The 25,423-nt window shown below is 44.1% G+C and overlaps 1 protein-coding gene across 1 annotated transcript in view; it reads right to left on the minus strand.

The window, feature by feature from the left end:
• The window catches only part of LOC142587392 (uncharacterized), a 126,598-nt gene extending 106,286 nt beyond the window's left edge, over nt 1–20,312 (minus strand). The window contains exon 1 of the mRNA XM_075698359.1: nt 19,619–20,312. The gene's annotated coding sequence lies outside the window, so the exon portion shown is untranslated. The remainder of the gene's footprint in view (nt 1–19,618) is intronic.
• Nucleotides 20,313–25,423: the final 5,111 nt, after the last annotated feature.

Here is a 25,423-nt window from a genome sequence, read left to right on the forward strand (position 1 = left end):
CTGGTCGCCGCGGCCGCATTTCGATCAGCGCAAGATGTAAAAGACGCCCTTTTACCGTTCATTGGCAGCATGTTAAAGAATCCCATGTTTTCAAATTTCACCTGGAGTTCCTCTAAATGTCGTGCCTCATAATCATGTCGTGGTTAAGGCTGTAAAACCCCAGAATTTAATCTTTTGCACTACTCAAACGAACGGTTAAAGAGAATGATTTAATGGAACATCGGGCGACATGCTGGCAACATACGTCGCTTCCCACCGCTCAAGCTGGGACCATGTTCTTCCCTTTGTGACGAACGCCGATATCACCACTACGGAGACCACCACTGGATTCTCTCCACACTTCTTGCTTTACGGACACGAGCGCTCGTACACGCTAGACACCATTCTTCCGTATTGCCCTGATTTGAGGAAGTCGACGACAGTTTCTCAAGAAGCTAAATATGCGAAAGAATGTCACCAGGTTCTGCCCTTCCTCACAGCTGCTTATCAGCAACGTTAGAAACAGTATATTAAAAAGTTACAGCGCTAAAAACACAAGGGACGTAGAAAAAACACACCACACGCACTCACTCACAACTGCTCTTTCGAAGTACTACGGCCCTTGGCGTGTTGCCTAGCGAACTTCGCCAGTGAATTACTTCATCGAGCAGCTCGTCATGAAACAGTTATCGAGATCAAAGACGCCGAAAATCAAAGACGCAGAAGGCTAGTTAAAACCGTGCTATCACCGTACTGTCGTGTCCTGAGCCGCCAGAATGTTTTATACAGAGTGCTGATCCCAAGTGGCTCATTATATGGGAGCCTACTGTGCAAGTAATGTGAAAATACTTGAAATTTTGTTTTATTTTTGTAAGAAATGAATATTGTTCGAGCGCCTTTCGTTGGGACAATTGATGTGGAATGATCCAGGAAGGATATAGTTTCAAAAGAATTATTCACTTGCCGTCCCGGTGTTACTGTATCATCTGTGGAGACTTGTCACATATGATACACAGGCTTGTCGATTGGCCATAAAATTGGCCGTTGATTTTAAATATCTTAGTGTCGATATGCCTTGCAGTTTATCATGGAATAAACGTATAGGCTATCAAATTGGTAAAGTAACTTCAAATTCGCCCCAAAAAGCTTTAAAGAAGCTCTGTATGTCACCAATGCGCGCCCAATCCTTAATTATGCTTGTATAGTGCACGAACCTCATGGCCAAGCGCTAATCTGTAAACTTGAATGCATACAAAACCATTCTTCTTGCTTTGTCAGTGGTAAGTATAACTTCATTTACAGTACAACTGGCATTAGGAATGAATTAGGTTGGTAACCTCTTCAGCAGCGAAGAAAATGTGTGCGATTATAATCTTTAATTCCATTTCCTTATGATGAAAGTCTTATAAAAGTTTATACATGATGAGCCCATACTACATATTACACAGAAATGATCACGCTAAAAAAGTTCGTGAAATAAGTTGTCGCACGAATTTCTGCATTTTTTGTTTCCTTTTACGATTCACAAGTGGAATCAACAGGATGCGAGCGTTATCAATGTTTTCCCAAGTATGTTTTCCTCTTCCTTCGAAGATGTACGTCTAAATTGAATGTTAAAGTGACAGGTGTGCCTGTGTGCTTTCTTATTTTGATTGTGGCTTTTGCTTCAGCCCCCCTACAATAATGCCCAACTGGGAGATGTAGGTTTTCAGATAAATAAAGAAGGGCGATCATACTAGACAAATTACCGTGAGGTTGTGTGGTGACAACAAGAAGGTAGCTATATTCAGAAACTGTAAAATGTTGAAAGGAACAAAGATAAGGGTGTCGAATGACTTAGCGCACGAAACTCTTGATAAAAAGGTTGCACGGCGTTCCGCACCGAATGATGACCGAATCTTGTTCGCGATAAACAGCTTATGAATGATGTAGTTTACAGTCGGAAAATGCAGTCGAACGCACGTGTGAAAATGAACCGTTTTCAGTCGTCTGTTTTGCCACAATACCACTAACAAAAAATAAAGAAATCGCATGAAGAAAACGAAATGAGCGAAGTGCCCTTAATGAGTCTAGTGAGCTAGGATACATGGCATTACGCACGAATGAAATGTGCTTGGTGTAAGCGAAATTTGGCATCATAGTGAGATGAACAATGCCGATGCATTTCCCACTTTGTGCAATGTGCTTCGATGCGATAGAGAAACGATCGGTGGTGGCCTAGTTTAGCTGTTGGAGAAACATTATATTACCATCTACGGTCTTGCATCACGGTGATTATACATGCGTGGTGCTAGTTAGTTGTTGTTGATACAGCAACCATAGTCGGTGTTGTTTAGACACAGCCAAATATCTCTAGATATTGTTTGATAAAATTGATGATTATTTAATGACCATAACTAAAACAAGTGGGCTCATAATTACTGGGGACTTCACTTCCCGGCGGTCCATTGAGATTTGAACATTCCAGTACCTACGAACAGGAACAACGGTAAAAGTATTATAGAACTTCCAAGTTATGTATATTGTAATTGAGGTGGTTAATTAACCCACGCGAATGCAAATTTCATCCAAAATAGTACAAGATCTCGTATTGCTATCATGGACGATTTTCAGCGTAAAATTGACGTGGAGTACAGAATTTTAGATGAAAGACTTTTGCTGGCTTTACTTACCGGTAATAACAGGCGCTTTAAGAAAACCCGGATATCATTACATACAAATTCAACAAAGCCGACAGCATTTCAAAAATTGATCATTTAAAAGGACCTTTTCATGCGAGTTCGGTTGTTGAAAACAAGAATATGGAATTATTCGATATCTGTTGCACGAAACCGCATGTGACTCTTTGTATTGTAAAAACGAAGCGCTCACTGAAACCTAATCCTTGAAAAATACGTTATATTATTCACCTGGAACGACGACTATATTGTGCCCTGCTAAAAATTCAAAGAAAGCCTATCCCAATCGCTTACCTTAGTACTCATGTTCGCGTGCAGGAGGAAGAGAAAGAAGTGCCTAGAGCTCACTGGTGCTTCGGGTCTGTCGCTGTTATGCGTTTTTTTTTACGCTCTTGCCATTTTCGTGAGACTCGTTTCATCAAGGATGAGCAAGAAAATGTTCCCACGACCACCTGAACAAGGTCAGTCGTCTACTTCATCGCTCATTTTTGGACGACGTGCCCTTGGAAGCTCGGACCAGCTCGATTCCTGAGAGAGCTCAACGCCAGAAGCCATGGACTCTGACAGCGAGTACACCGCAGTCATGGGCCGCCGCATGAAGAAGATGCGCCGTATGTCGACTGAGGCGACTTCATCGCATCAGAGTGAGCAAGAATCCTTCATGGTTTCTTACGTGCCACTCTCGACGTCACACAGCATGAAATCCCTTAGCAGGCAGTTTCTAACCGAATATATTGAAAGTGAGGCCCCTGGGCAAATTAACGAGATCAGGATCAACGCTCGCAAGAACATCCTGACAATAGATGTGAAAAATTCTGCAATACTTGAGAAGTTAAAGACCATTCCACAGTTAAGCGCGATCCCCGTCCGCTCCTTTATTAGTTACGGGAAGGAGACAACTGGAGTGATTTCTGACGTGGAGCTTGAAATCGAGCATGCGGACCTCAGGAGTCCTTTGAAGTTACCGGTGCACGTTCTTGAGATTCGCCGCATGGGGCACTCCCGGTGTATCAAGTTAACGTTTGCTTCTTAGACATTACCAGCGTCTGTCAAAGCGGGCTACGTTATACACCGAGTACGACCATTCGTTCCGAGGCCTATTGATTGCCGGAAATGCCACAAGATAGGACACGTGAGCGCTGTTTGTAGAAGCAAAGTCACCTGCTCGCGTTGCGGCAGAGAGCATGATACCACCGACTGTGAGGCGTCCTCATTTAAATGTCCCAACTGTACTCGCTCTCACGAAGCGACTTCGAAGGAATGCCCGAAGATGAAACAGGAGGTTCGTATTCTTTGAAAAATGGCAAGAGACCAATCTTCACGTAAAGAGGCTGCTCAATCTGTTCGCCAAAGTGACCAACGCTCGCGACAGAAGCATCACAAAACCATTTCAGGAGAATTACCTAGCGTGGCACAGGTACCACGACCACCTCTGCCTGTGCATCGAGGACGGTAACGGCGTGTACTGTTAATTCAAGGTCGACGAGAGCACGCGGCAAGCATTCACCTCCACCGGCCGATACAGGCACGGAATGGCCTTTGCTGCCCTCTAGACCCACGGCCATGCCAGCGGGCACAAGCGGTCATCTGCGCCATGAAGCCAAGAATTATGGGGCCAATGAAATCGGGGACACTACGGGCAAGCAAGGAGATGAACACAATGAGAAGGAGAGTGTACAAAAAAAGCTGAAGCACCTAGCAGAATCATGCGCGTGATTCTCGGTGGTCTCGAGACTCCGGCCGCTAAAAGTGCCCTACAAGTGCTCGCCGTGCTAGAGCCGCTTATCGCAGCTCTTTATATGCTATAAAGATTTTGCTTGGCGCTTGTGCTTTCACGCAGGGGAGGCCCACACACCATCTTCGTCCTAGCGCCTCTATTTTTAAGTGCACTCGAATTGGTGACTACAGACTTGATGCGAAACCTGATTGTGCCTTCATGGATGACATTCGTGAATGTTTATCATCAGGGTGTTGAACTTGCTTTCACCTTTGCGCATCCCTCTTGCTATGTCCTCATCATTCCTCATCACATCTTGATGTCCCTGTTCCCCCTACCCCTGTGCAGAGTAGCAGGCTAGAGCGCCTTAGCTCAGGCGGACCTCTCTGCCTTCTTTCAATTAAATTATATCTCTGCGGTTATCTCTCTCTCATGTTTGCGTAGAACTGGAAGCATATAAACAACATTCTTTGTAGGGGTATGCAAAATCAAATACTGGATTTCGAATCCAATATCAATTTAAATCAAGAAACAGAGCGAAATATCGAATCGAATATCACTAAATTTATCGCGAAAAGTTATGCTTGGAAGTTTAGTGCAAAAAACACCCTGCTGCGCATAATAAAGAGGCTACTCACATACCACATGTTACGTAATTGCACTGTAGTTAACAACAGTCTTACTATGTATGAGGAACTTGGGTACCAGGAAATCCAGATAAATAGTATGCTCTACTTTTACTAAAGGGAACACCACATTAGTGTAACAGCACTGACATATCAATTCGTATATAAGGTCTGTAATATATTTTTTAGAGATAGAATTTCAGTCGAACAAAATTAAGTGCTTTGTTGGAACTCTGAAGTAAAGGAATAGCACAGCTGCCCTGAACATCAATAAGGCTTCCATGCAGTTTAATAGCAGGTCATGGTGTGCTTACGGGCAATCTTCTATTGCTTAAGAAATTTTTAAGTTTTCTTCCAGCAAAGAGTAGGGTTTTCCAACTTCATGGCAGGTGAGTTCTGTGCGACGTGCAATATATACAAAATACACATAAAAACAATTTGCGCGACATACAAAATAGGTGAATGCGTAACAAGTCACTCGGCACCACTGCGCGCGGTCATCAGCACCGCACACACTGACTGCGATCGGCGACGATGGTAAAGACTTGGCGAATAGGGAGGCCCAAGGTACGTTCGCACCAACGACGTTTCCCCCTCTCCCTCTTTTTTTTCGTCCACATTCATATGCCATCCACCTGAATGCGTCTGCCGCCAGTGGGTAAGCGCACTGTTGCATAATATATTGGAGCGCGCAATGTAAATCAAAAGCCGTACTTGTGACGGGTAGTTCGAGGCCACGAAAAGAGACCGTTGGGCGCCTCAGAACGACTTTAGGAAAGAAGAGCCACCGTAGGGGACTCCGCTAAGATGGTGGCCGTGAACATGCAACGGTCATCCCATGCACTTGCTATCGTTGGTGAGGCAGTTTGTCGGCTTTCTAAGGGTCGTGCGACAACTGTGAATCGACCTACGTTAACTCGGTAACCGTAACTATGTTCTCCGACACCCAACGACGCAGCTCCAATTAAGCCGGACGGGCTAGACATTGTGGCCAATGGTGTGCCGCGACAAGAATACGCCGCCGGCCGATGTGACAATGGGCCGCAAACCGTCGCGGAAAGCTTGTCGCTAATATGTTCCTACGGGTGGCTGATCAGTGATCTGCCGCCACATGATGCGCACTTGTTAGATTTACGGCCATTGAAGCGGCGTTTGGTGTACGTGTGCTCGAGTACTGCGAGCACGATTTCCAAGATCGTCTGTGTGCTCGAGTGTGGGTGGAAAGCTTCCAGCTGCGTGAATCTGAGTGCGTGAACACTGAACTGGTGTTTTCGATGCAATCAACGTACCTTCCGGTGGTTGCTTTTGCTGGGTCCTTCGCGCGCTGCTTTTGTTGTTCCCTCTTTTCGCGTAGCGTTAATCTTTTCTGTTGGTATCGTCGACCTTGTCCGATAGAGATCGCACGCCGTGGAAATATTGCGCCCTTTCAGGCACCCACCGTGGACGGATCATTAACCGAAGGTAGCGATAATAATAAAATTGAATATTCCAAAAATCGATATTACATATCAATTCGAAATTGTATATTCGAGTATTTGCAGATCCCTTATTTTTGTACCATATATTACCTGTATATATAAAAAAATTCGCATAATTTGTACTGAAGTTATTTTTGTAGCATTAAATCAAATATCAGGGACGTTATCGCGAACGTAATTATTTGTAGTGATTCCCCTTTGGTTGATCAAGCCTTCAGCAATTTGAACTGCGTATTTACCAAGAGCACAACTACTTCTGGACTTCCTTTGGTAGGAAAAGCGCGAATTATTGTTAATGTACTTTTTTCTAAAGAAGGCATAACAGTTATGTTATTGCAATTCGATCCCAAGTTGTCGTCTGGTACGGATATGATACATAACGAATAATTAGGACGATATTGTGCCTGGGTTTCACGTTTTAATTATGATTTTTTCATTGTTGTTGAGCGAAGCGAGCGTGCCGAGAGATTGAATGATCTCACGAGTTGTGCCAGGGCTCAAATCTGGAGACAAATTGACTGTGAGTGATTACCGCCCAATTTCTATCACGTGTGCTAGGTGGAAAATTTTAGAACACACAATTTTGAATCCCCCAGCCAAATAGATTCAATATATTAACCTTTTTACACTAGGCCACGTGGTTGGAAGACATTCCTATCAACAGTAACTCGGCTTTTCGAAACAGTCCACAACTTTGCCACAGCTATTAATCTAAAAGAATAAGTAGATCTCGTCACAATAGATCTGTTAAAAGGAGTCGATAGAGTATGTCATGCTAAATTGGTTGCAAAGATCAAGAATCTTGGTATTTTGCCCTGAAGTAATTACATGGGCTCAAGCCCACTTATAAAATAAAAAAAACAATTTGCTGAGATATCTTGACAACAGTCATTTACATTGGCTTAGACCTCCGGAGTACTTCAGCGGTGGGTCTTGAGACCTATCTCGTTCGTTATGTGGTGTGATCTTGACACTCTGTTCATTCTTCTGTTGAAGTGTGATTCTTTGCAGATGATTTCGTCTTATTTAGTCGTTTTAATTGTTTAGTTTTACTGTTGGAGAGAAACTATTGCTTAATAACACTTACAAAAGTGTTGATCAGTGGTGCGCAATGTAGCGTGTGAAAATCAGTTTAAATAAAACGGTCTGCACCGCTACTTTAATAAGAAGTAATCATGACTTTTTGAATGTTAACCTAATAGTAGGGAACTTAGGCGATCAAGTGAACAAAGGCATACCAATGTAAAAGGAAGAAATAACTTCAACTAGAACAAGCACATTGAAAATATTTGTGCGCCGGCACAGCGCGCCAGTGTTCCTAAGGCGGAAGTTAAGAAGCAGCACATGTGAAGTAAACTAACGGGCATATAAAACGATAGTTCTACTAACCTTAGAATACGGCAGTATACGTGGGATTCATACAGCGACCGTGCAAGAGCGTATCCGCAGGCGACCAATCAGGTTTGTTTATTCATACTACCAAAGAATGCAGTCTCAAACGGCTTTTCTCCACAGAGCAGCTGATCAAAGCTTGTACACCCGTTGAAAGATTGTTCGCTTCAAGTTCTTCTACAAAATATTGAAAAAAAGTAAAACTAGATCCTATCTAGTACTTGAGCCCCCGTGCCCAACTATGACGCAGAGTAATCATCATATTGCTGTTTTTCTCTCCACCACGCGAGTTACTGTGTTGAAGTTCCCGTTCTCCTCCAAACAAGCATTTTTTGGAATACGCTTGATTCAAAAGCTTTTACAGAGTCTCAATCAGCTATCTTATGGAAAAACGTTTTTCATAAGTGTTGTGTGAGGTCTTCCATGATATTTAGTGTTGTACTATATATCTTATTATGCATATTTTTATACCATTTGTCCCCCTCCAGTAACAGCCCGACAGGGCTTCCAGATATGTAAATAAACAAATAAATAAAAGCTTGGTGTTCAGTCTTTGTGTCATGCCTAACTTGTTGCCGCTGCTTAGACGGGTATGTCTGTTTTTTTGTTTCTCTTTTTTCAATTATTTTCGTGTATGAATCCATGACAAAAACAAGAAGGGTGCCTTCCTTTCCCGTGTTTACAAGGACAAACATACTTTTTTTTACCGGAATATTATAGCTTTATCATTGCACATACAATGTTTTCCCGTCATTAGCAGAACCAGAGTACCAACACCAGTCAATTATTAGTCAATGCACGTGTTATCAGTCAATGCACGTATTCAAATGCACGTCAGGCGGTTGCATGCTTTCGTACGCATAGCAAGGCACCAATGGATCTACTGAACAGCCACTTGCAGAGAGTCAAATGCAATAGCAATTACATAAGCGGTTTCTTGTTATACGCAGATCTCCACGGAAGTAACAATATAAGCTCGAAAATAGAGTTCCGTTCTTGGTTTCTTACGGGTTAATAAAACGGATCAGAGCGTTTACACGGCAAACAGAGGAAGATAACGTGTGGCTCAACTGCTGCGTGCTACCGAGCTCACGGAGTCCGACTCGACGATTGCACAGCGCGATTGCAATCTTTTCGTGAGCACTGACACAAATTTTACGACACTATGCTTTGTTAACGCGCTTTTTTGGGCAGCTCACCTAAGCTTGATTCATATTAGCGGGCAGTGAGGAATATACGGCTGAATTGCTTGTTCGAATATATAAAACTGAGTTATTTGCTTGCGTCGATCACGCACAATTTTTATATCTTATTGCACTGTGAAACATGGCTAACTGTGACCGATAATCCCCCATACTGCGAAAATTACACATACCATGGGTTAGTAAGAACAAAGTGCATAGGAGGTGGCGAGGCTGTCTATATGAATGAGTGCCTTGTACATGAGGGAATGCAGAATTTTCCCCTCTAACGAACAATGTAAAAGATGTGATGGTACGCCTACGTTATGTCCCAGCTGTGATTATGTATCACCCACCATTAGGAAACAAACTGCCATTCTTCAATTTCCTAGAACAGCTTCTACATTTCCTGAAGCATTCGTCCTGTCCCTTTATTGTAATGGGTAATGTAAATATGAACATGTTGTCGGAGGACATATCATCCAGACAGCTTGCTGATATAATCAATTCGTTGGTGTGCACAAACGTATTCGCTGAACCAGCCATGCTCTTGCCGCAAACGGCTACTTTACTTGATATATGCATAACCAATATGCGCCCTGACTGCACTGCGGGGCTGTTATCCACTGAGATAAGTGATCGTCTGCCTGGATTTTGTTTAATTCCTTACGCACTTAAAGGAGCAGAAGGAGGGAAAAAAGCTGACTCGTTGCTTTCACGCAAGATCTCTTGAAAATTTCCGTTTTCTGATCGTATCAACATACTGGTCAGTGTACCTGAAAAACAAGACACAAATGCGGCATACGATTTGTTTTTTGAAAGAAAAAGGATTAAGTGCTACGACGAAGCGTTTGCGTCAAATTTGTGCAGTCAGAGGAGTAGAAAAATGCGAAAACCTTGGATAAATGCTGCTTTGTTCAAAATGATACTGCAAGAAAACAAAATGTATCAGTTGTTTGTGAAATGCCGGAGTGCTGAACTGTTGACTGAGTTCAAAAAAAAAAAAAAAACGTGGCCCTATGAATGTTTGTGATGAAGTCAGAGACCAAGCTTCTAGGAAAAGACAGAACACCGAGATAAAGTTAAAGACAGCCACTCGAGTGTTGACAGGCAGAGAAGCAGCAGCTGCTTTGAATGAATATTTCGTTTCCACTACCCAGCATCCCGACGGGGGGGGGGGGGGGGGGGGTGATCCGTGGTTACACCTGTAGTGAAGAAACTCAGCCTAATTAAGCGATAGTTTCACCTGTTACAGCTGCTGAGGTTGTGCAACTACTGTATAAAGTAAGAAGCAACGTCTCTCCTGGGCATCACGATATTAAACCAGTGCCACGGAAGTATATTGCCGATATAATTGCACCTGTTATAGCTCACATCATAAATTTAATGTTTATAAGCGGTATCTTTCCAGATATTCTAAAGATAGCCCGAGTATGCGTAAGCTTCAAAGGAGGTGATAAACACTTCATGACAAACTATCGGTCCATATCCCTTTCCTGTTCAAGCTGTTCGAGAGTGCGCTGAATATTAGGTTAGAAAGCTTTTGCAGTAAACATTACTTAATCAGTGAGATGCAATATGGTTTCCAAAAGAAAATATTGCGAAGCAGCTCTTCGTAATATCAAAAATAAAATAATAACAAATATTGAAGATAGAATGTACTAATTAGGTTTATTTGTAGACCTCAGGAAAACCTTCGATATAGCATGCCACAATTTATTAATTAGCAAATTAGAACGCTATGGTGCACGAGGTATTGTACTGGAACTTTTACGAAATTACTTAACAAATCCCTAACAATATGCCAGCATAAATAATGATGTTTCATCGTACGCGGAAATCATAACGGGCGTTCCGCAAGGATCAATACTTGGAACTCTTGTTTATAATTTATAGTGATGACCTGTGTCACACCCCCTAGTCACCTCAATTAGTTATGTACGCAGACAATTAATACTAACATATTCTTTAAAGCTGCTACTATTACAGAGCTCGAATTAAAAGTTGACAATTAGCCGATGCAACTTCCTTGATGTTTACACAATATATATTTGCTCCTACTAATAAACCACGTAACTGCAATATGGCCATTCTTTTTGTAGATAGAACGATAGAACAGGTAGAATGTCAGAAATTTCCCGGAGTCTGGTTTCACGAAGATTTGGCCGAGAACATGCTCGTCGACCAAAAAGAGAGAAAAGTTTGCATAGAAAAAGGCAGGGAGGATAACCAGTGGTGGTTTCAGTTGGCTACCCTGCACTGGGGGAAGCGTCAATGGGGATAAAAAGAGAAAGAGAATGGAAGGGGGAGAGAGAGAGAGAGACGAGCACGAAACCACGTACACTACAGAGCGATAGCGGGCAGCGTTCTTAAACTCTATTGTTTAGCCTCGTACACGGCAGGAACCTTAATAACGCGAGCAACATCTTCAGCGCGGAAGTACTGACCTAAAAATTTGAGTTCTGATAGTGGACGATTGACCAACTGGTCCAGCACTCAGCACATCACTTGTCTCTGCGCACTATATCGCGGGCAGACACACATTATATGTGCGAGCGTCTCATCGCTCTTGCATGTGTCGCATGTGGTGCTGTTGGTTATTGCATTAAGGAAAGCATATGAATTCGTAAACGCAACGCCTAGCCACAGACGGTAGAGCTTGGTCCATGGCGCCCGTCCATGTCCTTACTCGTCCGTGTCATTTTTTAGCGCAATTCCCTTCTTTAAGCTTGGTCTGTTCACGTCGTGGTAACCCAGGCGGTGGGTGCATCCGCATGTCCGGGAACAACGAACGCAAACGACCATTGGTGAAAACGATTGAGTCCCACAGGGGCAAAATATATTCACGTGACATCAAGCACGTCGACGAAATTGCTATGTAAGTAAGTACAACTGTCGTTTGCTTATAGAGACTGAGCACCCTGGTTCCTCGGGGGTTTTAAAATTCCTTGTACTACACACCTTTTTATTCTCGATTAGCCAATTGCATGTTACTTTGGGCCAGTACTTCGCAAGAAAATTATAATAAATCGATATTACTCCAAAAAAAAGAGTCTTACGTGCATTCGAGGGATATCGTGGCCCTGTACAAAACTGTACGACCAAGCCATCTTTTATAAAACATTCTATGGTAAAGGCGAACCCGGTATATTATTACAAATTGATGGAATACATTAAACAAAAGAAATCACAGTATATCCCGAATGTACCCACCAATCTGCATTAGAGCTTACGTTAACATAATATGAGAACCGCTAACATAACAACCAATTACGGATAACAACTAGTTAGTTACCAGGCAACGACGCTGCTAAATCGCCTACGTGATTTTCGTATTGAAATTATGGAAAGTTCAAATAAATCATACAAAACCTTTCACATTTCGAACAATGTTGAGTTTGTCTCATTAGAAGCGTAATAGAAATTGTCAGTCATTTTTTTTCATTTGTTTTCCGGTTATAGTTATAGTTTAAAACAAGATACCTGTACCTTAACTATACTCCTTGAAGTCACGTTCTTATTATCTTCTTTTTTTCCTTTTTTACGGAGATATTATTTTGTATCCCGACACTCGAGTTGATTTCCATGTATCTATAGGATTGGTAAGCTGCGTACGGCCTGCGTGCCGAATTGTTGTAGGAGCAGAAGCGTTTGTCAGGCCACACGGCCTTTAGCTTCTGCTTCCTTTCTGTTGTTAACCGCAGAAAAAAAATTAATAATGACAGCCTCACCAACACCTGCATTTCGATGACCTAGAAATAATTAATGCTCGGAAGATTATAATAGATATGCACAGCTTCAGTAACAGCGTCACCTATTCCCCTCCTCTCCCTCGCCCCTCCCCCTCTCCCCCCCAAAAAAAGAAAGATTGAAAAGAAGATACACGTGGAGTACGAAGTGCATGGCATGACATAAGAGTACCGGAAGAATTAAACTATGCCTGGTATTGGCCGTTTCGAAAGCCATCCTGCTGCGTCACAGTGCAGCTGTCTCGGTGACCTTCTCTTCGTTTATTACCTCTTCTAGCAGCCATCATCATCTTGCTGGGCCTCCTTTTATCTACATCGCGTCCCGGCGCGTGTTTCTAATGTCTGGTGCTGCGAGATTAGAAGCAAGTTGAAGAAGAATGCAAAAAAAAAAAGAGTTTCTTCGGCTCCTGCCATCGGTCCGAACGGTCCTCAGGTCTTTGGCTCGCTGACTCACAGATTGTAGTGAACCTAGCCTCGGTCCATATACCTCGATTTTCGCAATCCCATACAGAATCCATATCAGAAAGCGAGAGAGCACAGGACGTTGTACTAACTTTTCATTGTCGGCGCAAACTAAATATATTTTGAATACTTGTCCGGGTAACTCGTAGGAACTCGGAGCATAATAGAATTTGCAACTTTACCTCTAAAACTGAGTGGTCCCATAGACTGTTGTTTGCTACCACATAGAGAACTTTTGCACAAACTCCGGGAAATGAGAGCAAAAATATGCTGACATCATCAATTTCCCCGGCTCCAAGCACATTTACTGGGAAAGCAGCAGGCTCTCCTCTCAGCGCACACTGAAATAGTCCCCAAAAGAACTTATGGAGATGCTGATAATCCTGTACTCGTCCGCCAGTGTTGTCTGTTGTTGCCTCAGTAACAGGTACCGAGAAAACACCACTACTAGAGTCTGCGTTGGACACAAAGTTCCGGATTAGTTACCGGTTGCTGCAAGGGCGCAAAAAAGCATATCTTCAGATCACCGCAGTCACATGTATTCGGCGGTGGCTAAAGTAGTATATGCTTACTTTAGTCCTAGGGCGAGTGTGAAGTATGTTTGAAAAGCCCGCATGTCGACGACGACATCACACCTGCGACTCGTCAACAGGCCGACGGCCGTTGTCAAAGGCGTAGCAGAATGCTCGTACGCTCGATGTAAGCCGATTCTCAGCTTTCTGACTGCTGCTGGAGTAATAACTGATAAGCGTAGTAATTCACCTCTCCGTATTTTGTAAATGCACGGTAAAAAAAAGTACGCCTGTGAGTGCAAAACCACGCGGCCCCCGCATGGGCAGGCGTTTTCTCATGTGCAAATCTAACGAGCAAATCTAGACATCGTGACAATGTCGAAAACAGCGAAGCTGCGAAAAATTATATGTGATTCGCAAGTGCGAATGCTGAATCAAATAGAAGCCGAGTTCATCAGGCACGCAAGGAAACTGCGATATTTAGCTTTACAGTGCCCATTTTACACGCATACTTCATTCTATTTCATTTTTTTACAGCGACTTTCTTTCTATTTCCATTTTCAACGTAAGCATCGCCAATTTCTATAAGCCGCAACTGTTCACGGTTTGGAAGTGCATAAATAAACATTATGGATACTGTGGAGCATGTGCAAGCCGTTGCTAGAAAATGTATCGCCTGGCCAAAATTTTCATTGGTTAAAATTAAATAAATTCTGGGGCATTATATACGTGCCCTACCCACAATATAATTGTGAGACACGTCATAATGTGAAGCTCCGGATTATTTTGATCACCAGCAGTTCTTTAACGTGCACCCAATGGACGGTAAACGGCCGTTCTTGCATTTCGCCGCTACAAAAATGCGGCGGGGATTCCATCCCGCGCCCTTGGGCTTCAAACATTCCTTTAGTAGGGTGGTCCTCTATTTTAAACAAAAAACAGGTCTATTGAGTTTGAGTGGTTAGGATTGATATGAACGAAATTTCTTTTAATGTATCGTGACACCAAGCTATGCGTCACTTGTTTTGCGAGCCAGGGTAGCGTGCGCCCACAAATGTGCAATGCACAGCGATTCCTGCCCGATACTCGAAACGTGTGGCTGTCTAGCGCTGTTTGTGGCACCGGTGGGCGATGAGGACGCCAATATGAAGAAATGTTGCATCACATGAAAGCTAGAGTGGTGCTGATGCTTTCTGACATGTATTTGCTCCCTCGGGTGTCACCCCGCGCTCACCAACAAAGAAAGAAGCACCAGCTGCCATTCGGTTAGAATATCGCCTTTCAGTCACTGAGCGTTTTACTCACTGAAGGCTTTGTAAGTTCTTTTTTGTTATGGTTGCTTTGGCATGCAGACATTGACTTTGTGGTGAAAGTCTTAAGTTGACGACATCGCTCGACAGGATAATTCCGTACAATTATTGCCCCGAGCCATCCAAAAGGCGCTTCCATTCGGGGATATGGGAAATTCTGCAAGCTCGATTTCTCACACAGCTTACTTGCCCTAATCAAGATGGCCGTGTTCTATCTGGTAGCACTGCTGAACCTAAAACACGCATTTTAAACGCTTGGATGGTTCCAGGGAAACAAGGCAACAGGAACGGTATCTGCAGCCCACATGTTGACACCCTAACTACGATTCTAACCCAAGATGCGCCATCGTGGTTAGGTCAAACTAAGAGCGTGATAAAGACTGCTGGCGGAATTTCGCATATCCGTTTCGTATTTTCGCTTAAAAGGTGAAACGGGAAGCTCGTTATGTCAAAGAAACTGCAGAGGCGGTCATGTTGTATCGCGAACATCGTTCGTACGCGCAAGTCAACCAAATGCTGCGGTTGAAGGCCCCACATAGGCTGTGTCATCGGAAGCAGGTCGCGCACCACTAAACGGCATTTATAGCGTTCTACTATCTTCGTTTCTCCGCATTCGACAACGGGTAATCCTACTTCCCAGCTGCCAATTCTCTGGGAACGTAGAACGTCAGGTTCTGCTTTGCCTCCTTATGAATTCAAGTTCTTGGCGAATTTAAGTTTCGGCAGCCCAGTCAGTGTGTGGGTATCTTGTACATTAGCGTTTAGTCCGGCATGACAGCCGGTCCCGGTTGCTGGGATTTACTTTCACATCATATTTCACGTTCGAAGGCACGCTGCACTTTCATCGAATATTTGAATGGCCACATGTAAAAGCGATGTATAGTTAATTACTGATAGCGCTTTTAAGGACTGGTGACCTGATATTGCAATTACTGGGCCGGCAAGTATAACACGTATGAGCAGCGCTAGGATAAACTAGCGGAACGTTCTTGAGAACAACGATGCATTTAGGTCGTGACGCAACTGTTTGTAACGTAAGGAAGCCTGTTATGTTGTGTGTGTTGCGGCCGACGTAAAACCTCCAATTGTGAAATTTAAATACCGCTCACGGAACTGTGAGAGTTTTCATATGAGCATGGAAATTACATTGAAAAAAGGAGGAAAGCCCTGAATGCTGCTGAGCGAAACGGAAATATTTCATAGGAGGCTTGCTCCGCGTGATACATAAGAGTTTTCTAATGACCATGCAAATTGCATTGAAAAAAAAAAGGAAAACCCTGAATGCTGCTGCGCGAAACGGAAATATTTCACATGAGGCTTGCTCCGCGTGATACATAAGCCGCCGCATTAGCAATGGGTCGTTTTCACGCTAAATTTGCAGACAAGTCCGCGATGTACAGGAGCAGTATTGCTTCAAACGGTTTGCAAAAATGTAGCGGGAACTCCTGCAGCCGCCACTGCACTTGCCCTGGTAGCTGCGCTAAGCGTTGGAGAGATTTTTGTGTTAAACGTGCGTTTCTTTCGCTTAATTCTTTCTTTTTCTTGTTTTTGTGTAAGCGAAAAAAAAAACGCTGCGTTCGAAGGAATCCGTTCGAACATGCGGCAATTCAAATATTAAATTGTCTCCCTCTTGCATTGAGCAAGACGGTTGAATATCTTTTCAGTCTCCACTTATAAATAATGTGCACCATTAAAACACGTCCTCTACGTTGGTGTTTTAATCATGCGGGTATCTCAAAGTGGGAAAGAGAGCGTTCAGAGTGTTGCTTTTGTGCCTACGGTATTTTCTGCCTACCACGCTTAGGCTTTCAACAAGAGCGCTGAAAGAAAAAAAATCTAAAACTATGTTCTGGTTCCCCTGGTCATGTGAACACAATGATTGTGTTAATAGGAGACCCAGACCAGGCACTAACAGTCAGACATATAGTTGAGGTTCAAAACTACATGGTGATTGCTGTCGTGTCGGTATAGTAGATAACGTGGCGTAACGTCAGTCCAACAGTTAGCGCAGAAAATTTATTGACGCGAGGTACCTTGAATGGTGAGCTGGATTCGTTTTGGTTTGTGGCGGACCCAAAAATTAATTCGTCAACCAATTTGACCAAGGTACAATACCCGACAACACTTTACCACGAAGGCACAGTCATGCATTTAGGCATGCAACGCGTTACCAAGCTGGTCGTTAATTTTACGTGCGACGCCTGCTGTGGCGAGGGATCATTACACAGGGCCGTCAAGCTTCTTTTCATGCCGTTTTTTGTTTTATTGGTCAAACATTTTAAAGCTCGATCTATTAGCTCAATCGGCTTTATTGCGATATGCACTATATTTTCGTCTTAAACGCCCATAAATTGCTGTTGTCACATGAAAGAGACCGAATTCCTTGAAAGTGTCTCCGCAGGCTCCAGCACGCGCTGACGTCCACCGTAAAAGCTAAAAGACGATGGTCACCGACGCACACCTATGCAATGATACTGCTTAGACACATGGAAGCTTTACTACAGCGCGTACATAGATAAAACGCCCTCTATACAAGTTTGCTATGAAATACCAACTAGCCCGCACAAAAACCTCGCCACATGAAAGCGCGGATGCTGCCACGCTGTTCGAGCACATGCGTATGGTCAGCACTGCAAGCAATCATTAAGTGCACGTGTTGGTTGACTGATTGACGATTGCCACCGGACGGAACAGCACAGAGGCTATGAGAAAAGTCATTGCGGTGTACAACGGAATATTTTAAGCAAATGGGATTATTTCTTTATCGCCACGCAGTACTTGGCAAGCGGCTGTATAGTTTCACAGATATCCGAATGCAACCGCCAACTCGCCTCTGTCAACTTATGCTCGATAGAAAAACTCAATACTTCACAGACACTTCATACGCTCTTGTTATTATTGGATCCACTGGTGCCTACACTACGTGGCGTTTGATGTCCGCGTAGAAACGTACCTTGACTTAAGTAATTTTGTCTTTGCAATGTGTTCCATTGGTCTCTGTTGCTAGCATCGCGCGCATAATGCGAAGGCGTGGGATGTTTCCCTACCTGCGATACGTTGTTTTTTCATCCACTTTCACTTCGATTAATGTATTATTTCTTTAATTCAATAATTACATAAGTACTACTAATTTTCCCTGTATTGTCCATGGTGCCCTTGTTGGCTTCTTATGATACGCTTTTCTTTATGTTTTACATATACTTTTTGGATGAGATTGCTTCCGTCCTTCTTATTTCCATTGGGGCTTACGTTTATGTTAGAGGTTTGCCATGCTTGCGTTTTTCTTTTGCGCTGTGATGGTCGCCCCATCGCAGTTATTAAACAGCGTGGCGGTCTTCAATACAACGAGGAAGAGCGAAATGAAAGACAAAAGAAAACAATCGTCAGGAAATATTGCACCACAGGGCCTACTTTAAATGAATTCTATTGCTTCTCCTTTCTTACTATAACCTCGTGATTGCCTCGCATAAGAGCAAATCGCTTCCAATGGCAGCTTAGATCATTCATCATTCCAGATGGTAAGAAATGAATAAAATGAGAGAAAAATTATTTTAAAAAAACCACCGCACATGACGATAAGAGTCCGTGAAAAAAACTGCAAAACAATATCTTGTAATGTACGTGATAGCGACAGATTTTAAATGAAATTATAAATATAGGACAAAGAGATTGAGTAAATCTATACTCTCTGCTGACAGAGGGATGCTGTTTAAAGCAGAAATACTTGCGTAAGACACGGATAGGAGTTTTATATATTTCCTGTAGGATTGCTGCCGCTAAAACCATTGTTTTCAATGTTCAGACCCCGTGCCACATTGAACAATTTTCATTCTTGCGAATAAGAAAGCTTTTCTTGAGATAATCGCAACTGCTTCCAATTAACTTACTGTGCAGTGCACTTGACAAAGGGTGTCCAGGAAAAGGTGGCCCTCTTGCCTTTTCCATTTTCTGTGTTGTATATGATGTGCAACATTTATTTTCCCTTGGACGCCCGCAGCTCACTCGCTCAGCAGACTATGTTCACGATATACACAGGCCAAGCCAATAACACACACACGCATATGCACTGAATTTCTTGTTACTAACGACTGTGATATACATAGAAGACATCGCAAGTACATCAGTCAGTTTTCCAAGCTATAAGACTTGGTATTTGCTATCCAATGAACGGTGCCTTGCTTGATGAATGACAAGCTAAATGCAGGCGTCGTTCACAATGCAGATAGGAAAATGCAGGTTGTAGCGCAGAAAAATTGCTGCATTTTATGATTTCCAAGCTAGGACGGAATCGTGCTAATGATCGTGGTGGTGTGGCACATTTCGGCGCACTGAGAAAAATATGGAACTAATATTGAATGTCACACATATTCATGCTTTTCTGCTGCTAAAGATATAACACAGAATAGTTGCCTTTGTAATTGAACTAAATAGCATTTGCGTGTTTATGAAGACACGTCGACAACATTTATTATTCACTGGCGTGAGATAAGAATTGCACGGTTACAAAGGAAGCATACATGGTATGCTTGCTCACCATTAACGAAGCATTGCAGGAGACGTCGATAGCCGCGAAGCGTATTCCAAGGTGAAGTAATCCACAGATACTTTCGAAGTAGTGCCACCATAGACCAAACACTATCGTCTCGCCGCTTCAGTCAAAAGCCTAGTGAAGGTCCTCTACGTTGAGTGAAGACTGCAAATGTCAAGTCTGCATGTCTCCTGCTTGAACTTCCATTTCACCTTGAGCCCTGGAGACCACGCGCTACATTTTTCAGCGCATTTTAGAAATTAAGTTACGACATACTAAGGCTACGCCGGAGCATTCAGAAGATTAAAGCGAACAGACACTGTCGTCGACGCAAGCTATGCGCTGGTATTCCGGGAAGTCGCGCGATACGACAGTGCCCAACGACACTCGGTTCGTTCTCCGCGCCAAGCACGCGTCGCCAGATTGCGAACGCCGAGAAAAGAAAACTCTGCGAGTCGCGAACGAGAGCTGTCAGCGCCGCAGTCCACGCTGTGGTTCACGAACTCGAGCTCTCAAAAGGATAGCGCGGCTCAAACACGGCGCGCTTGCGCGCCGCGGATCGAAGAGGCGGCCCGACTGGTGTCTGACTGGGCGTTGTTGCTCGCACGGCGAAATAAGCCGCCTCGCCGGTGGAGCGCTGGGAGGAGTCGCCTGGACCGCGGCTAAGAAAAAAAAAAAAGGACACGGCGGGAGAAAGTTTGCGCCTGCGCGACAGCCGCTCCTCATACGGGACGAAAAAGTGAACCTCGAGCGCCGCTCGTAACTATGAGGGGCGGACCTCCACGTGGTGAGGGGACGGAGGTTGAAATCGACCGCTTCTGTTGCGCCATCTGTGGGCTTGCGCAGCAAGTATATGTGTCTATCGTCTCTCTCCTGCGAACCTATAATCAGTTGCGGCTAGAGACACGCTTTCTGCGTCTCCCTGATTTGAAACATTACAGGGCAGCTTTCGTCGGGGCATCGTGGCGAAGCATAGACTACTTGAGGTGTAGTACATGTAGGAGGAATGTGCGTTGCAAAAACGGCCTGGTAATAAACGGAGGACGAGAGCGTGCCTCTGTGGCTGAAGAACTAGTTCCTGCTTTGAGTATAGCATAAGGCCAGTTTGCTGTTTTATTTGTCTGCGTGCGCCCGTGTGTACTTTGTTTAGCGTAAAAACGACAAGCACAAGACAGACGACAGGACAAGGCGCTGTCGCTGTCGTTGCTGGCGCTATGTTGTGCCTGTCGTTTTTGCGGTAAACAAAGTATTCATGGATTCGCAACAACTAGCCCGCCAACGCATTGAGCGCCCGTGCGTGTTTGTGTGAGACAGTTAAGTACACCCCTAGCATTTGGGCTTACGTCATGGACCTCAATATTGGAGATGTGACGACATTTGGCACGGCCCCTGTGCCGTTACCGTTGCCGCCAAAGCAATATACAGCTTCATGCCCATACCATGTCTCCACAAACAAAATACAGATGTTTCTGTCCAGGAAAATGGAGCAGTTCGCAGGATCAAGGCGCTCGATTAATACCATGTACTAAATACAACAGGTTTAAGGTTCTACACCAGGCATTTCGTGAAAGCGGCTCGGACAATGAGCGATTCGAACAACAATGTCCACCTCTCTCTCGCTCTATCTATCTATCTATCTATCTATCTATCTATCTATCTATCTATCTATCTATCTATCTATCTATATATATATATATATATATATATATATATATATATTGTAATACCTTACTACCGTTACCCGCCTTGGTGGCATAGTGGCTATGGCGTTGCGCGATAGATTAAGTCCGAGGGCTCGGGATCGAGTCCCGAACTACGGCGTGCCTCATGATGAAATTGCGTTTTCGGCACATAAAACCCCAGTCTTTTCTTTTTTTTTACTACCGTCCTCAGCATGGGAGCGCGTGGTACGGAATGCGCACAAGCAACCACACATTTACGTACAACACCCTAGATGGAAAAATGTAGCTGCTGCGCACTTGCAACCATAGTTATGCCGAGACGTTGGCCCTTCAGATTGTCATCTTTATCGGACAGCCAGCCACCCTTAAGGGGAAGTTTCTGCTGGGACCCAACTCCGACACCCCCTATTCAAGTACACGTAAAACGCAGAAATGGTTTTCTGATGTAACCGCTGCGCTGATTTTAATGAAAGTTGACTCACTTGAGAAGGACAGTTAAATTGTAGTGACTGTTTGAAGGGACTTGTTCATTTATAGCCTTTATTTCTCTTTATAAAAAGCGACGAAAATAGGTGAGCTTGCACGAAGTTTACGACTCCGCAACACTGCGCCAAAGATACATGTTGCAGTCTGGGAAATCGCATCCGTAAAAACAATCATATCGCACAAATGTGATGTATTATTTTCTATCGTGGCTGAATATGTTGCAATGTTTACGAAGGTTTTGCCAGTCTTACTGTTATATTAGTGGCGTACTTGAGAGCCACTTATATTACATCAAATTATTACACCAATATTACAAATTAGACCGTTTCCGACGTACTAGTAGATGTATCTTACAGAATTGCGATGTTAAGCAGCTCATCTCCCAATCGCGCAGAATAGCCGGTGTGACGCACTAAGTAAACAAGAAATTTATCGGCTCTCTTTCTCTGCACGGTAATTGAACGTGGGTGAAGTGCTCGAATGCAACCCATGAATAGGGGAGCGTTGAAGCCGGCACTAAAGTTCAGAGGCCTTGATGTCGCACACACTTCTGTCAGGTCTAAATGCCTACAACAAGGGACCCACAAAGCCGAGCACTTTTTACACGCTCTATGACCTGCGCGGAGATGCGGCCCAGAATTCCTCAATTGAAGAACAGCCCACTCATCGCAAGCGCATACAGGCCAGCCTAGCGACAGCGTGGGATTCGACAAAAACGCTCCTTTGACGGAGTGCTTGTTAATTGCCGGTGCGCATGCAACTTCTGGTACATAATGAGAGCGGGCCTGCGAAGAAATTACCCAGAAACGTGACGACAGAATTTGGAGACACCCATGCAGTGAGAAGTCGCTAAGAGCGTGGGAATAGGAAAGAGAAGGAGCCGTGATGGGAAAGAGTGCCAAACACTTTCCTAAAGTCTGATAACTCGGCTAATGAGATTAGGCACAACCCCGTAGGGGGTTTAAATGCAGTTGTAATCCTATTGGTTAGGGAATGTTGAGGCGGGCAAGCTATTGCCACCTCCCCTTTTTATTGTTTATTGAAGTAGATTTAAAGACTGTCTGGCACTCCTTCCTTTAAGTCTAGGCTGTAATCACTAAACCGACAGATATGAAAGACTCCGTACAACGAAACGCTAGTCTGATCCGTAACCACTTCGTGGTAGAACAGTGAGACACGGTTGGTCGTATGTGGAGACAGTTGTCTTTGGCTATAATTTAGGAACAAGTGCAATAGTAAGGCGCCATTTACATAGGTGTTTTTCATCAGTGTTCTTAAGCAAACTCTGCATTTGTCTGTGTAAATATGTTTGATGTAGTATATCCGCAAGTTTTGTGTCCTCCAACCTGCATCCTGCGTCATCAACGCCGATCATCACCTTCAAGAGACTTGGTCAACTTCACGGAGAAAGACTGGCGCGATCGCTGCTGAGTTACAGTGTTTTAAACTTGATAGATTTGTTTTATGAAAATATTTTAAAATTTGCGTTTTTCAATCATTTTAATACACCAAATTAACAACATAAAGAAAAATCCTCATGAAGCAGTTACTAGATTTCAACTTTTTCTTTTGGTGCAATGGTTGCTCAGAAACACAATTTCTCCTATCACATGTATTTAAAGAAGAGCCACGGAGCTGAAGCTTCCTCTTTGAAGAGAACTGTTGAAGAGAAATGAAGAGATTTCCGTATGGCCTGTTTATTCTTCTATGCTAGAGAGTTTTGTTGTGTGCCTATCGATGATCCGCTAAATGCTTGTGACTTAAGTAATGAGTTCATTCTATTTGCCCTGTCGTTCGCAATAGTCGTAATAAGCCCCATAATACAGCCGTAATACTAAGCACTTACAAAAAACAACAAAAAAACACGCGCGTTCACAGTTTTGCTGAGCTTTCCGCACAGTACGATCGTGCGCTGCTCGCAAGCGTGTCTCGACTGAATACGCAAGTATACCCAGAAAAGGGATATATAATATTGTACACAACGCACTGGCATGCATGCTAACAAGTGAGCGCAAAACGTTCTGGCGTACATAAAACTGAAAGCAAATTTACTCGAAAGCCTTGTTTCCTGCACAGAAGATAGCAATACATCGAATAGGTGCACAGACATTCTTAATGAAAAATTTTCAACTACGTTCTTGCAACATTTCAACAACCTTGAGCTCACATGCGGCTGCGCAGCACTGTGACTACCTTCCAATATCTCAATAATGATTGACCCAATGAACGTGAATAATCGAATGAGAGGGTTAAATGTTTCTTCACCCCTGGTTGGCAACGACATAGTACCAAATTTATAAAAAGTAGTATTCCTTATTCGTTCAATATACTGACAAACGTCATTAAGCAGCCACTGCACGACGGCTCTACAATTGGAATGTGGCATCGGCGGTGGCTTCGGTTGTCACATGCGCTTTGGCTTCGGCTGTGGCTTCAGTAGTGCGGACGATGTTGTATCGTTCTCCGCCATGACCTTGTTGTCAGATTTAGATCTGATTCCGCCAGACCTAGGGGGCAGAGGAGGAGGTGTTGTCGGATGTGGCGTACTGTTCGCAGAGGCATCGCCATTCTTTGAAATTCGATGGCCTCGGAAGCGTCGGTTTCGAAAGGTCGTAACAACTTCCCCACAAGACGAACAATTTCTCACCATCTGCTTAAAGGCTGCCTTTTCCTTCTTTACTTTTGGGCAGTCGTTCGAGGAAGCATCATGGCCTCCAAGGCAATTGGTGCACTGTAGAACCGTGGCGGCACAGGAGTCTGCATTGTAGGCCTCACTACAGCGTGATCAAACTCTCGTGTTCTCGCACAGGGTGCCCACGTGTCCTAGACTCACACTTGTGGCATTGGAGTTGCCTTGGGATTAATAATCGCACAGGGTGTTGAAAGTGGCCCGCCTTGACGTGCGAAGGGAGAGACTTACCCTTGAAAATTATTTTCTGCAGGCGGGATGTGCGGAGGAAAGACACAAGGGTTATGAGGACGTCACTAACGGCTCGCTACACTAGAATTGGCAACTCAGCGCATGAGATGGAGACATCCACGTCGTAGGTGACACAAGTATTGGAACCACTGTCCAGTGGGATATTCGAGCGGATCTTCATTCCAACAAGTTCTTCAAGTTTACTAAAGGTGCTCGGCGCAGTCTCATGTGTGAAGTAAACAGCCAACACATTTTTTAGTGGGTTGATTCTAACGTCTGTGGCATCTTTTGGGCGCCACCGCTTCAAGACTCACCGAGACAGACTGCTGAGACGCCTCAGGAGGTCCGTAGAGAGTTTGGTACAAATAGAATCGGACTGACGGCGGTATACCCAGTAGGTCCCACCGTAGGTTTTGTCGAAGACATGGAAGCCCTGGTGGTGGGTTTCCTTTCACCTTGCGGCATCGCACAAGCTCGAAGGCGCCATTAGAGTAGCCCTCACTGCTGAGCGAGTAGAGACGGGTGTAGTCGCCGTCGGTGTCGCTCCCGAGCGGGTCCGCTTTCTAGACGCAACCGCCGCTTTAGTCGCCATCCAGGGCAGAAGCACAGGAACGTCAACTTCCATCCGCGCCATCAACCATGGCGGCTCTCCAAAGATGTACGCAGAAATCCGTAAGAAATAGCTGAGCTAGAGAAAGCGTCCTCGCATGCAGAGAAAATATG

Source organism: Dermacentor variabilis, chromosome 7, assembly GCF_050947875.1.
Source record: "Dermacentor variabilis isolate Ectoservices chromosome 7, ASM5094787v1, whole genome shotgun sequence".
Lineage (NCBI taxonomy): Eukaryota > Metazoa > Arthropoda > Arachnida > Ixodida > Ixodidae > Dermacentor > Dermacentor variabilis.